The sequence below is a fragment of the Corapipo altera genome, unplaced genomic scaffold (assembly GCF_003945725.1).
Source record: "Corapipo altera isolate COAL_440 unplaced genomic scaffold, ASM394572v1 70, whole genome shotgun sequence".
Lineage (NCBI taxonomy): Eukaryota > Metazoa > Chordata > Aves > Passeriformes > Pipridae > Corapipo > Corapipo altera.
Genome location: NW_020884911.1, coordinates 3673782 through 3688619, shown reverse-complemented (window position 1 = coordinate 3688619; position 14838 = coordinate 3673782). Strand labels below are relative to the sequence as shown.

The window sequence follows — 14838 nt, the reverse complement described above, 5'->3', positions numbered from 1 at the left end:
CCTCCTGCCAGAAAGAACCATTTCAGGGGACTCCTTTCCACAATATTGGGAATTCCTGCAAAACTCCCGTTTCTGACGTGCTGCTCTGATGTGAAATATCCCCAGTGTTTGCAAAGGAGTGATTCTGAATGACTAACCAGCCCCGCATATATTTCAAGAAAACTTGGAAACAGCCTTGTTATTTTTGGAAACACGGACGCTTGTTCGGGGCGAGCTGGCAAGGGGGAATTACTGTGGAAAGTTACCCAAGCAACAGAGAGGCTGCAGTGCCACCTACTGCTTCACTCTGGGCTGTGATTTTGGGTTTCACAGCAAACACGGAGACAAAAAGTGACACCCGGGAGCAGCCTCGAGCTCAGAGAGTCACCCAGACCTGACCATGACCCAGTCCAGATTCCTCACCAGAAGGTGCAAGGTCAGTGCCACAGACAATGATGGAAGAGCCAATCCTGCCTGGGAGCTTTGCAGCCCAGAGCAGGAAGCGTGATGGACCTTCAAAAAGCACTTAATTTTTATTTAGATCATCCTGAGTATCCTTTTTTCGCACACAAATAGGAAAGTTGATTTGGAGTCTTAATACCTCCTAAACTTCACCACAGATCAGCAGCAATAAATTCCAAAGATACTCCAAAAGACATACTAAAGGCACCTTGTATAAAAGTGTGGCTTATATGTTTTTTTTAAATCCTTGAATTTATTTCTTTTCATAATTTAACCTTTTAATGTAATGATAAGCCTCCCTGCTACACAAGACAGAGCAGAACTTCCTGGCCTCCAGTTTGCTAGTACTGTATAAAACTTCACCAGGTTCACAGAATTTATTAAAAAAAAATACTAAGAAATCCAAAAATAAAACCAGTTTGTGCTTATATGGAACTGCCCAGTTAAATATGAGACTATTCCTTGACTACATTTCAGTTTTCCCAACCGCAAATTCACAAAACGTAGATGATTCCACAAAGAAAACAGATGCTCCTTTGGGATTCTGAGTTCCCAACCGGAAAACAAAACTTGCAGAAACGCCAGGGGAAGGTTGTTTTCTCCCCCAGCTACAGAGTATCAAAGAGCCCTAATTAGAATTTGCTACTCAGTACAACGTATTATCAAAATCACCAAAGAGAACATATCCATTTATTCATAAATGTGGTCTGGATTATCCAGGCATTGGAGATGCTTGGTTGGATGTGTGTCTGGTCTGGTTTGTGTTTGGTTTGGAATCCATTCATTTAGTCCTTAATTTGCCATTAAGGAACTGATACAGCAAGTGTGCACATTAAACATTTAAATGTGGGTGCCTGGAGGCACATGGAGCTAAACAACTGCAAGTGGTTATCCCTGGAAGTTTAAACAAGTGATTTTCCTTCCTCCACAAAGATGAGGTTAAAGGTTGGACCAGATGACCTCCAGAGATCCCTCCCAACCTAAACTGTTCTATCACTCAAGCAGCAACAGGCAGTCAAGAAGTGCAGTGCAGAGGGTAATGCTCTGGAACATCACTTCCCATTTATGGCAGGGCTGGACAAAGTTCCTACATCCAGCTCTTGGGACGCTTCAGTCCACAGCTCCAGAAAAGGGAGAAAGTGCCCTGACATCAGTACGTGGGGGAGGCAGCACCCAGGGCCACTCATGAGGTAGATTTGATTACACTGCATCTGTATAAAAACCTGACCTGAATCCCTCCTGTGCCAAATGCCAAAGTCCTTCTCCAGAGACCAAAGGGATTCCCTAAGTAGTTTTGCCCATTTATCGTGGCTAAGAGAAATTCCTCACAGATCCTAATAAATGTTGAATACTGTCACACCACTTAGAGCAACGTTTTTTTGTAGAATACAGCTATAGAAAAATATATCACATTTCATGGTCTGTTCTTCCAAAAACTCCTACAATTTGGCCCATAGGAAAAAAAAGGAAAAGCCTGCTCAGCAGTGCCAAGCTTTTAATGGTGTCCCAAAGCAATGCAGCTTTGAATAGAAAGTGAGGAATATTGGATCTGTGTAAAAGAAGACTTGGGACAAGAGAACTTCGCTGTAATGGAAGGGAAACAGCACAGAAGAATCCTCAGGAATATTTCCACCCAGTTCTGGGGTCCCTAGCACAGGGTTTGCTGCTGGGAGTCCAATGAAGTGACACAAAGATGATTAAGGGACTGGAGCATCTTTCGCTTGAGGAAAGACAGGGAGAGAACTGGACTGTTCAGCCTGGAAAAGAGAGGGGTCAGGGAGATCTTCTCACCTGGTGTAAATAAATATCTGTTGGGAGAGAATGAAGAGGGAGCCAGAGTCTTCCCACTGGAGCCCTGTGACAGCACAAGAGGCAAAAGGCACAAACTGAAACACAGGAAGCTTCATCTGACCATAGGAAAAACACCATTTTTTTTGTTGTGAGAACAATCAAACACCGGGATAGGTTGTCCAAAGAAGTTGTGGAGTCTCCATTCTCAAAACCAGAAATCCCAAGCTCCTCAGTTTTCCCTGTTTCTTTTTTAAAAATGCTGATGGAGATCAAATTCTACTCCATCAGGTCACGTCAGAATCATTAAATTGCAATAAAGATCAACGAAAAAGTAAAACTGCAGACCAGGTGTAATACACACTGAAGCACCAAGACTTTTTCTTCCACTTAAACTCTTCTCTGCCTGACCCCTCAGTACACATAGGAGAGCCCTTAGGAGAAGGATTCAGACTAACTAATCCCAACTAAAACATTATTGCATAAACTGGATTTATTCACCTCCTTCAACGACAGGTACCCACAGAAACAGATATGGGTCTTTCTTTTACCTCAGTGTTTGAACCAGACAATGAGACAACTCTTTTTTGGTTCTTATTTGTACTAATTTTAAGGGTTACAAATGGGTCTGATCAAACACAGATTCAAAGAACCTGCAAATACAGACACAAACTCCTCAGTTTAATTCCCTATGTGCAAAATTCTTTTGTGCAAAATGCCTGAATTTAAGAGCATGGATTCCAAAACAGAAGACAAAATATATGTAAAAGCATCTTGCTCCTACAAAGGAACTGATCCTGCATCTAATTAAGGAATTGGCAAGATTCTAATAATTATGTCCCCAAGACCAAGGTTTGGCCAAGTCTCTTTAGAGCCTGGGTGTAACTAAGCTCTAAATAAGTCTGCAGGAGGAGACAAGAGTGTGCAGAAGCAGCAAGTGGCACTTAAAAAGCCCAGCCCGGACCCACAGTGCTCAGCAAACAGCCCTGGTTTCCGTGGTGGTTGTGAGGAATTTGCCTTTGAATCTGCATTAAAAAGCCAAATTTTCTACATCCTGCTCGATGCATTTGGGAAACATCTGTTTTGATTAAGCTGAAATCAGTGCAGCACGTTAACATCTCAGGGGAAATTGGGTTCATTTCATACGGATTTGAGGGCTGTGTTCTGGTGATATCGAGCACAGAAGGAAAGGGGTGACACCAGAGAATTCTGGGAGAAAAGGAAGCAAACTGAAGCAAACTGCCACCATCCCGTGGGTAAGAATCACTCCCAGAGCAAAACAGCTTTCCAAATGTGTCTGTTGGGGTGCAGAGAGCTGAAAAATCAGCTTTCTCCACAGAAAATTTTCTTCTGGAGAAGGAAAAATAAAGCCAAAGCCAGTATTGCACTCATTTGAAAAGGCCACTCCAGTATTACAGGTGTTGTAATTCAGTCCTCTCACATCCCAGCATTCCTCCATCATCAGCCACCTCTGGTTTGATGAAAGCTCTCCATATGTACCACTGGCTGCTCCCAAGGGAAAGAGCAGCACAGGCATCTTGGGAATCTTCAGCTGTGGCTCACTCTGGGCATCTGGTTAGACAAGCTGCTCAGGGGGCCCACATGAGCACCAAAACAATAAAATCAAAATAACACTGAACTAGCAGTGTCGGATCCATGAAAGACCTTCAGAATACTGTGACTAAAATAAAATTACAGCACTGGGAGCACTGCAGGCACGGCTTGGAAGGGAGAACCCAAAGCAAATGCCTGAGGAGGTCTGTTGTAGCTGAGGTCCATTTTGATCCCCTGTTTTCTCAGTCCACTCTCATTTTTATCTATTGGATGTTATCAGACTCCTGCAACCAAGATTTTCCAAGCAGCTCAGAATTACAAATGACTTTCAATAATTTTTGGGTAACAAAGCTCCCTCAAGCTGACTTGGAAATCTCTCCTGTGCCCACTCAGCCTTGCAAGACAAGGACTACTCCATCGAGGATTTCCTAACACAGGATCCAGCAAGGAGGGCTTTCACTGGGAGGTTGTACATGGAGCAATGGAATAAAGGACAGTCTGAGTTCTCTGATGAGACTAAGCAGTTGGTGAAGTTTGCAGGGTTTGAGCTCCTTGCTGTGGCAATCACAGCAAGGCAATTTTGCAGATCTTAGTGTCGTATTTCCCTGCTCCTTTGAAAAAAAACCCTCTAGTTTTCAACACAGCTCTAATGATAACTCCACAAAACTCTGTGGTTTTGCTTTGTAGATCATTGAAGTATTTTGTCTCATGTTGCTCCACAGCTCTACTGTGTCAGCTCCAAATGAATCAAAGAGATCTCTGAGCAAAAGCTGTTTGAAACTGGTAACATTCTGGATTCTCAGTGGAACCACCAATTTTGCCTGATGAGGTTCACTCCAAAGGCTTCATTGACTTAAGCCAATCTTTCAACAGGCATGGCAGGAGTTTAAGGTTTCTGATGAACCATGAAACCAGGCAAGTTTCCGAGGAGCTTTTTGGGAAAGCTTTCTTTAATTCCAGCTCTGCATCACCTCACAATTTTGCCACCAGTCTCACAAGACCCAGGAGAGAGCTGTACAAGCTGTTGAGGAAAGCTGTGACAACTGGATTAGAATATCCAGCAGGCCCAGGGGACAAGGAGTTATTCACCAGCTTGTAGGCCAGAGCTCCAAGGGTCAATCAGGGAGCCAGGGAAGAGCCTTCAGAGAACACTGATCTCCTGTAACAAATAGGAACTAGTGGATTGGGTTTTTTTTAGACAGGGTTTTACTGTAAAATGCTGATTTATCAATACTGGCAACGATGCACTTGGATCCAGGATACAATTTCTGGACAGGGAGAGACACTCCAAACTGCCATGTATCCTCTGGAATGCTCCTGAAGCAGCTTTTAAGGTCACTTTCTAAAGAAAGATTAAAAGCTACAGAAAACAACTGAGCTGCTGAAATCCACGATCAGTGTTTTGCTCTGTCACACCGTTCCTACTCCTACTAGTTTCTTTGTGCTCTGTCTCCTCCTTTCCCAAGCAACTGAGACTTCCTACCTCATGGAAGTCACGGAAAGAAGCTTTAAAGTCATGGAAACTTTAAAGACTCCCTGGTGCTTTGCTGTAGCAAGGATGGGGAACCCAAATCCTTCCTGTACCTCACCAAGGAGGTGTAAAATTCCCAATGTTCCTCACCAGTGCTGTCAAAACACAACTGTCCAACATATTCATTTGGAGTGAGGCTGGGGGCTTGACCACTTTGAAGCCAGGTTTGGGTTATGCCTGTGCCCCATCCCAGAGGGATGTTAAGCACAAGCAGAGTGATAATGGTCTTCTGCTCATTTGGAAATCCAGAAAAATGTGTCAACAGTGACCTCTGAGCAACGCAAGAAAATCATTTTTGTTTCTAATTCTGAAGAGTTCCCTCTCCAGCAGAGCCTGGAGAGGCCTGTTTAGCAGCAGACCTGCTGAAGGTCTCATACCCAGTCACAGCTGCCTGGGCTGCAAATACAGATTTGCAGCAATTACATTTATCCTTTGGGTTATACAAGCAGCAGATCCACCAAATTCCAGGTCCTCTTCACTACCCAGCTCTGGGCTGACCTTACACTCCCTCTTTTAGTTCAGTTTAAACATCTGCATTTTCTTGTTTGTCTAAATCCTTGGGAATCTATATAAGAAAAGATGCACGAAGAGAGAAGCTTTGTGTTCTTTTTAACATGTCAGCTTGGAGGACAAGGATTGGAAACCTCTGGGTGACACAGACTGGAGTCAATTAGGACAAAACATTCCGTGTGCACGCTCTCCTCAAGGCAGTATCTGCAGCAAGTGTGTAATGCAAACCATGCTGAGCAGCTCTGTCCAGCCTCATTCCTGTTCAGCTCCCAAGGATTCTGGCTCAATCTCACCAGACAGAAATGGGCAGTTCCTCTGTCATTAGAGAGCACCCAGGGAAGCAGCACAACAAAATGCTTCCTGCTGCTGCTAAAGGCAGGAGGCTGCGATTTCAGCTCAGTTGTCTGCTCTCACATGGAGCAATCCACAAATATTTGAGCTTTCTGGCAGCATAAACCCCCTCCCCTCCCAGTAGCAGAGTCTTTTGCTCTAAATGCTCCAAGACATTTCCATGTTTGCCTTCTCGGGCTATTGATAGTAAACTGCTTAGCAGGAGAGGGCACCTGTGATGCTTTTCCTGATTATTGATAATATCTAGAAGGCTTTAAACATGGCCTTTCCTGCTTCAGCTTTTACAGGAGGTTAATTGACATCAGATACTCAAAGCTGAGCTAATAGTGATGGAGTAATTGCACAGTCCAGACTATGGGAAAAAAACCCCAACATGTTAAAAAAATATTTGGAATAGTTAAATGTACCCAGATCAGCCACACATGATAACTCCAGAGCACTCAGGAAGACAAATGCAGGACTCTGAGCCATTCCTGGTTATCTGTGGAGTGCTCACAGAAAACATGTATGGAAATCCAGGAGACCAGAAAGCTGATTTTTAGAAGTTAGGGAACAGTTCGGGGACATTTAGCTCAGTGTATAGACCACAGCATAATCCCTAAGACAAAAAAAGACACTAGGAAATACCTTGGATACATGGAACAGAACAAAGTACAAGAGAACTGGCTTTAAAAAATCAGATTTAGAGAGTAGGGAGAGGGAAAGGGTGGGGAGAAGTCAATTATTTGTTCTCTCCTTCCCCCAAGGACAGGGCAAGAGCCAAGGGCTAAGTTTTAAAAACAAAAGAAATTCAGTTGAGAGGTCAAAAAGATGTTTCAAAGTTAAGTAACAGTTACTTGGAGACACTGTGAAATTACCTCTCACAGACTTCTAGACCCTGTCAGGGAGGTTTAGGCTCATTATTTACTTGATTACAGGTATGGCTCCCAGCCCCCAGCATCTCCTCTTGCTCCTCCTGCTACCTGACATTCCCATTTCATTTCTCCTTCCCTCACAATTTTTTCCTCGCACCACTTCTTCCCCTTTCCCTCCAGGGACAGGGAGTGGGAAATCAGACTTTAAAGAATTCTTTCTGCCTCAAATGAGTGACGAATTAAGACAGAATTGGTGTCACTGATGAGAACATTTTTCAGCCTTAATGAACCCAGTGGCTAAGGTGACCCCTTATGCTCTGGTTATACAGCTGCTTCCATTGCAGCACCTCTAACTTCAAGAGTCAGGAACAACTTAAAGAGCCATTTTGGCTGAGATTTCCTAGGCATGAATTCTAGGTAGAATTCCTGCATAGTGCAGCTTCCAAGATTTTTCCCATTTGGAAAAAAACATTTGTCACTGGAGAAATAACCCGTGGCCCTCTAGTTAGATCCTGTATGACAACAACAGGAGGCAGCGGGATCATGAGGATCCGCCGGGCTCCGGCATTTCTTTCCTTTGGGAGCTTCAGGACTTCAACGCTGCGTTACCATCAGCTCCTTCCCCGGGATGTGTTTTCCAAGGAACTCACCGATGGCACGTGTGACAAATGATATCTGTTGCATGTTATTATCCCCCTCTATCCCCGGGTTGCCATTTGAGCCGTGTCTGGCAGCAGCGCCGGGCGCTGATTAACGTCCCGCCGGTGCCGCCGCTGCGGAACACGTGGGCTCCGTTAGCCCGGCCAGGGATGGAATGATCCCTTGGAAATTACCCACCCGTCCCACCAACGTGACTTACCAAAGCCGGGAATGTCCTAGAGATTAATTCTTGGGGATGGAAGATGTGAGTCAAACCACGGCTTGCTGGGAAAAGGGGGAGCTTTTGTCAACCACCCATCGACCCCGAAACCTTCGGAAGAGCTTTGGCAGTTGAGGAGCAAAGTTATGTCTTGAGACAGTGAGTAAATGAAAACCAAGGGCTGTCATTACTCCCGTGCACTTGGACAATTTGAAGGGGTTTCTTCTTCAGCCTCAGGCCACAACTGATAAAATAATCCTACAGAAGTCCTTAGGCATGTCCTTAACTCCTGTTAAAATCAACATCCCACCAATATTGTTGAAATTAAATGTGTGCTTAAATGTTTTTTCTGAATCTGGGAACTTACTTGACAAGGGTTTGTTTTCTTTATTTTCTTCTTGATTTATTTTCTTTATTTTCTTTTCTTTCAATGTTAACTCAAAAATGCTGCGGACACATAAATATTAGGCAAAATTATTAACTTTTTCTAGATTTCTTGGCCTTTAAAAAAAAAAATCCAGTCTGGCTAGAAGGCTGTCTTATCATAAAACCAACATATTAAATTTCTCTGACAGTAAAATCTATCTATAGACATACAGTAACAACAAATTAACCTCAATCTGACATGAATGAAAACAGTTCCTAAGTGGTTATAGTTCCTAAAACAGAATCTATATGCAATAAATATAATTATTTCACTGAAATTGTTAGCACATGTTTTCCTTTTGCAACAGACATGTTCCCCGTACCATCTTTGTTGTATTGATATGTTCTTTAGTAGCCCCTTCTGTGCCTTCATCCTTGATTTAAATTTACAGTGACACATTTTTAAACAATAGCAGGAAACCTCACTTATGACTTTAATTATAAAATGGTGTTATAAAATTATATCCACATTTTACTTTTGGCAGTTGGCAATCCCCATTTCACATAAATAACCCTTCCTGGCCTCAGCAGTTCTCTTTGGTTGATCTCAATGCTTACTATATGTAATTGATATAAAAACACAAGGTTTAGGAAGCAGTTATTGGAACTTGTTAAAAGAAGTAGTCAAGTTCATAAACGCAGTCATTTTGCTGTGTTACATGCCAGGAGAATTAATAATGGACTTTTGGGAATAAGGGAGAAATTCAGGCTTTTTAAAGGAAGACTGATGTAACTACAGTGTTCCACTCCTATGTTAATTGTTTGGCTCACAGAGCCACGGCTTTGTTTCTCTTCCACCCACAGCTGCTTCCAATAATTTTCCAAAACCTGACACATACACACACACACACACACACATCCACGTTATCCATCCAGTTCTAGCTGCACACATGCACTAGCACCAAAACAATTCTGGTGTGCTGCAGGAAAGAACAGGAGCAAATATGTTATACCTGGTGGGATAAATAAAAAAGGAAAGACAAATCACAGCACAAAAGGCAGTTCCAGAAGGCTGAGGTTTAGCAAGACTAGAGATGGAGCTGCTTCGAGTCACTTCATAAACCAGTTCACACGAAGGGGCTGATTTTCAGCTGAAGATCCCAAATTTGCACAGAGCCATCTCTGTCTGTCTTACCTTTGCACATGTATGTGCAGGAGGCACTTGTCTGCACGAGCAATTAGCTCCAAAATTGGATCCTCTGAGGCACAATGGTTGCACAGGAGCACAAAATGTCACCTGTGCATAGCCCAGGGATAGACTCATCTGAAAAACTCAAGCAGCACCTTCTTAACTTATACCTGGCCATCACACAGCATCACTCACAGGATTAAAGTTAAACACATGCTTAAAAGCCTTGGATGGACTGGAGACAAAACCCAGCCCAATTCTCACCAGCTCTGAGCCCTCCAAACCCTCCACTGAGTTGGGGGGAGCTACAAATTGTCCTTCACTCTGAAAACAAGTCATTGGGTCAGGCCCCACTCAAAGCTTTTCCTTCTGCCATTTTAAGGACCCAGCTTCAAAAATTCTAACTTATTAGAACTAATTTATGAGAAAGAATTCAAAACCATCGAGAATGTTATTCTTAAATTTCCATTTGGCATCTGATTTATCTCATACCTCAAATAAAAACCAGTTTAAGACAAAAGAAGAGGACTTTGTGCTTTCTGGATGTGGATCCACCGGCTCAGATCCTGAGGGATGTGTCCTACAAGCCAAGGCACACAAGGGGACAGAGCCATAGCTCAGGACTGGGTTTGTGGATGGCCAGAGGTCTGGGATGCCACAGATTGTCACCAACAACTGCCAGATGTGGATGACTGGAAGCAGGAGCAGCCTGGGAATTCAGAGGAAAGCTGAGGTGTTTAAAATGTCCGTGCTGTCAGCAGGGAGGTGGGAGGGCAGGACAGAGGGACCAGGACTGTGAGCCTCACACAGAAAGAGACTGGACTGACCTGCAAGACAAAGCTAAATAAAATTATTAACCAAATGAGTGTTTAAATTATAGGTCACTACCTTGGGGTAAAGACTCAGCTTTAGGAATGGGGAAGGAACAAATCCTTTTCCTCTACCATACCCACTCCAGCTGGTTTTATACATCCAAAATGTGATGGAGTTGGTGTTTGCTCAGTCAAGGGTTAAGTGCCCACTGGTCATATATAAACCAGTCCCTTAAGCACCATCAGGTACCAAGGTGCCTCCTATCCCTTTCCAGAGAACAGGGACAACACACCAACTCCTGGAAGCAAGAGTCATTCTGTGCTTTTGGCCACTCAGCCAGGAAAGCTCGAGGACACTGGGATTTCAAAAACTTCTTGCCTTCTCCCTGCTTCACCATGCAAGGGAGGAGACAACCCCGTCTCTGTGACATAAAATTAATTCAGTAAATCAACCTTAGGAGTTTTAATTCTTCTCAGTCACTGAACTATAACACCCATTTCAGCCTCTCAAAGCCTGTCCCTGAACACCTGAGACCTACTGGCTTTAACTGGGGCTCTGCCCACAGGAGAGGTGCCACACCAGCCCTGCCACCTGTTCCAAAGGTCCCAAAGCCAGTGGCTTCCACCCTAAAACCAGCACAGCTGTCAACTCTATGGGTTTGGTATTCCTGACTGCCCTTTTTCTTCCTTGGTCACCACCAGGTTTGTGCAAGTGTTAAAGCAAACCTGACAAAGCAGTGCCAGGGAACACGTCGCTTTTTCCCTGAGGTTCAGCTGAGGAGGCCACAGAGCCCAGCCTGGAATTCTCTCTCCCACAGATGGGACAGTGTTGCTGGATAAATAGGAAGCTGGTTACCCAGAAGTGGAAGAAATTACTTCAGAGGACGCTGAGACTCCTGGGACTTTCACATTTCCTAATACAAGTTTCAATTTTGCTATTTTTGTTGAAAAGGGGGCGTTCAGCCAAAGGAAAAGTCCTTCCTCCTCACAATTCCCACTGCTCTATGCAATATTAATACTTAAATCTTATCATTAGGGATGGTCATATTTTGTGGAACCTGAGGTTTTGCAGAGCTCTTGAACTTCTGCAGGGGGGGAGTGGGAAAGGGAAGCCGCAAAGATGAAGCTCATCACGTCTTTCCTTGTAAGCCTGTGATTTGCTTTTCCCTGTGAAAGGAGATTTAGGGGTTTTTTTCTTTTTAGCCTCATATTTTTCTGCTTAAAGACCTATCTCCAACACTCAGGTTCCAAGCAAATAATAACAACAAAAAAAAAGGCATCACAACAGAGAAACTTAGGTTTTCTGAATCAAGTAACAACTGAAATCAGAACCCGAAGACATTTCCATTCCAAGTCATGGGTGATGGTGGGCACTGGAATTGCTGAGGGAGAAGCAGGACAAAGAGTATGTTCATTGTGTTGCTACCAAAAAGCTGAATCCTCCCTGTTGGCTCAACACAGTCTCAGAAGTCAGAAAACACTAAACTAAAACCAGTTTAAGCCTTCCCTCACCCCTAAACTTTAAAGCTTAACAGTGAATTAATGGATTTTCTACTACAGTGAACATTAGAGCATTTATAAAGCTTTGACGTTACTTTTATTCAGTAAATAATTTTGCAAAACTGAGGTGAAATCTCAGGTAAAATAAAAAAATTGCTAAATTTGTATTTTTGCCCACAGATGTGGGTGGAATTTTTTGGATTGGTTTTGGCAAACAAGATATTTGTGCCCTCCAAGGCTCCTCTAAATTTTGGGGCCCACCTCCTGCAGAAGACACTTGACTGGACATTGAGCATGAGCCCACTGCAGCCATCAAGATTCACCCTCACACAAGGCACTCAAAAAATCACTTTTCTCAAAGCCCTCAGTTTTAAATCCCTCCTTAATTTCAGTGTTTTCCTGGCTGAGAACTGGCACAACAAAAGGTCTCTGCTTCCAGGACCTGGGTGATAATTCAGCTGCAATTTGTCTCCTAAGGTCTCAGAAGTTTACACTCTTTAACAGAAATAGGCTTTGTAAGAGTAACAAATTGTCCGAGTACATCAAAACTCGATAAAACATCAGGCTGAAGAGCCACAGCACATCCCAAAAGACAGGCTCTTAAAGAAATTTATGGAACAACGGTGTCCTCTGCTGGCAGGAACCAGACTCAACTTGTAACGCTGAACTGCAGCGCCTTCCCCGGGATCCTGGGACATCACCGACGGGTCAGGGAATGGTCTGAACGGGAAGCCCAGAACGGGCCAAAATCAGCACGAGGATAAAGTGCCATTTGGATAATCTTGTCTGGTTTACCTTGGATGAGGACACAGGTCAAGGATATTTGATGTATAAACCTTTAATGACAAGATATAAATCTGAATATGATTCCAGACCAGTCTCTGTGAGTCCAAGCCCCAGAGAACAGGGCAGCAGCATGGAATGGGATCCAGATCCTCCTCTCAACCTCACTGCTTGTCCTCAGGGTGTCTCCAAGCAAATCAGGCCTCTTCCAACTATTTAGATTTTAAAAGCATCAGACCAGTGAAGGCATTGTTTGGCCACCCAGACCTTACCCCAAAAAGGAGCTCGGGGGCTTTCAAGAGCACACAAAGGACGTGGGGGTCTGGGATTTATTTCCAAGGGTTGCACATGTACTAAAGAATAGAGTATTCCAGTTCCAAGAGAGGTCTACAGGTCCTTACCTGACCTGGCTGTCCCAGGAACTCTGAAAACCACCCAAAAGCTCTAATTCTCAAAATAAAAACCAGCGTAGTTGAACCCCAAGTTTAGGTCTGATGCACCAGAAAGTTCTGAAGAGAGAAAAAAATCAGCCAAAGGTAAACTCAGCATTTTCACCCTTGGCAGGCACCTGTCCTGTGTTCCTTATGCTCCTTCTTTGCCTCAGAGGGGTAGTTGCACAATCATAAAAAAGCTCATAAATCCCAATTATCATAAAAAATAAGCATTGTTAGAATTCTAGTTAGTTCTAGGATCTAATTACAACCATAAAAGCACACAATGACGTGTCTTTCCCATCAGCAGAGCTTGATAATTCTCTTGAAACTCACAGGGTTATTATCCAACATATTTAGAAAGACAGAACAAACTTTTGGGCTCAAATTCACTTTATCAGAGCCCTTGAGTTCTATTTGTTTGCTCTTTCCAAACACCCAAGCCAGTTTAAGAAAAGCTGCTACCTCTCCCAATAAGCTTTGTTTCCTGGATACAGAATCATAGAAGGGTTTGGGTTGGAAGGGACCTGAAATATCATCCAGTGCCACCCCCTGCCATGGGCAGGGACACCTCCCACTGTCCCAGGTTGCTCAGAGCCCCATCCAACCTGGCCTTGGACACTTCCAGGGATGGGGCAGCCACAGCTTCTCTGGGTAACCTGTGCCAGGGCATCACCACCCTCACAGGGAAGACCCTTTTCCTGATATCTAATCCAAACCTACTCTTTCAGTCTGAAGCCATTCCCCCTGTCCTGTCACTCCAGGCCCTTGTAAAAGGTCTCTCCCCATATTTCTTGTGGGCTCCCTTCAGGTACTGGAAGGCCCCAATTAGGTCATCCCAAAGCCTTCCCTGTTCCAGGCTAAACAATCCCAATTCTTTAAGCACTTCAAGCATTTGACACCCCTTAAGTACTGCAGCTACACCACGACTACAACCAGAGTTCTTCCAGTTTTTTTCAGGAGCCAATAGAAGCCATCAGTGGGAGAAACCTCAACACCTGCAAAACAACTGCACTGGGGCTTAAGGAAGCAGAAGCCAGGCTCGGGATATGAGGGTTGGGAATCAGGGCTCAGATTTGGCAGGTTTTGAGGGTCACAGTGGCAGTATTTTGGTGAAGAACAGAGTAAAACACACTGTAAGGTTGAATGAGACGGGGTGACCGAAACAAGAGAGCAAATTCCATTATAGGAAAATGGTGGAACTATTTCTAATGATCCCTCAGCTTAGTCACCAATTCTATTTATATGTTTTAAGGGACCGTAAATATTTTTATTGGCACTCGGGACACAAAGAGAGCCTTCCAGTTTCTATATAAAGAAGTCATTTTGGACAGATCAAAACAATAAGGGCCCAGGACTCCTGGATGACAGATGCCAGGATGTTAGTAACCATAAATGGGTTTCAAATATGGCCCCAGCACCATCCCCCACAGTAGCCCTTTCAAGTGGGAATTACAAATTGCTTACTTGGAGAGGAAATTTCAAACAGGCCACTTATCAAAAAGTGCCAAATAAACCTGTCATTGGGATAGGAGTTACAAACCATTCCTAAACTCTGCAGACATTTCCTGAGCCTGTGAACTCTGATCTTGGCTTCTAATAAACATGACATCAGCTCCCCAGCCCTGCAGACACAAGACACATGACCCACCACTGCGTTTTCGCTTCCTCTGCAGCTCCTTCCAGGATCTGCTCCAGAGCACATCATCAATGGAAGACTTCCCACTTATTTCCAAACTGGGTTTGGATCAGGCCCTTAAAGGGAGAGCAGGACAAGCACAGCATGGAATCAGTGTCAGAGCTACAAATGTTACTGCAGGTACCCACTTAAAAGCAACGCCGAATCCGAGAGCATGGAGGAGCTTTCCG

General features: G+C 43.9%; 1 protein-coding gene across 4 annotated transcripts in view; it reads right to left on the bottom strand.

Moving 5' to 3' along the window:
• BMP2 (bone morphogenetic protein 2) overlaps positions 1–14838 on the bottom strand; it is a 221999-nt gene that overhangs the window by 160634 nt on the left and 46527 nt on the right. The window contains exon 1 of one of the 4 annotated variants that reach the window (XM_027653769.1): positions 8256–8289. The exons of the other annotated variants lie outside the window; for them this stretch is intronic. The gene's annotated coding sequence lies outside the window, so the exon portion shown is untranslated. Of the gene's footprint in view, positions 1–8255; positions 8290–14838 lie in introns of those variants that run through there. 4 annotated transcript variants of the gene reach the window in all.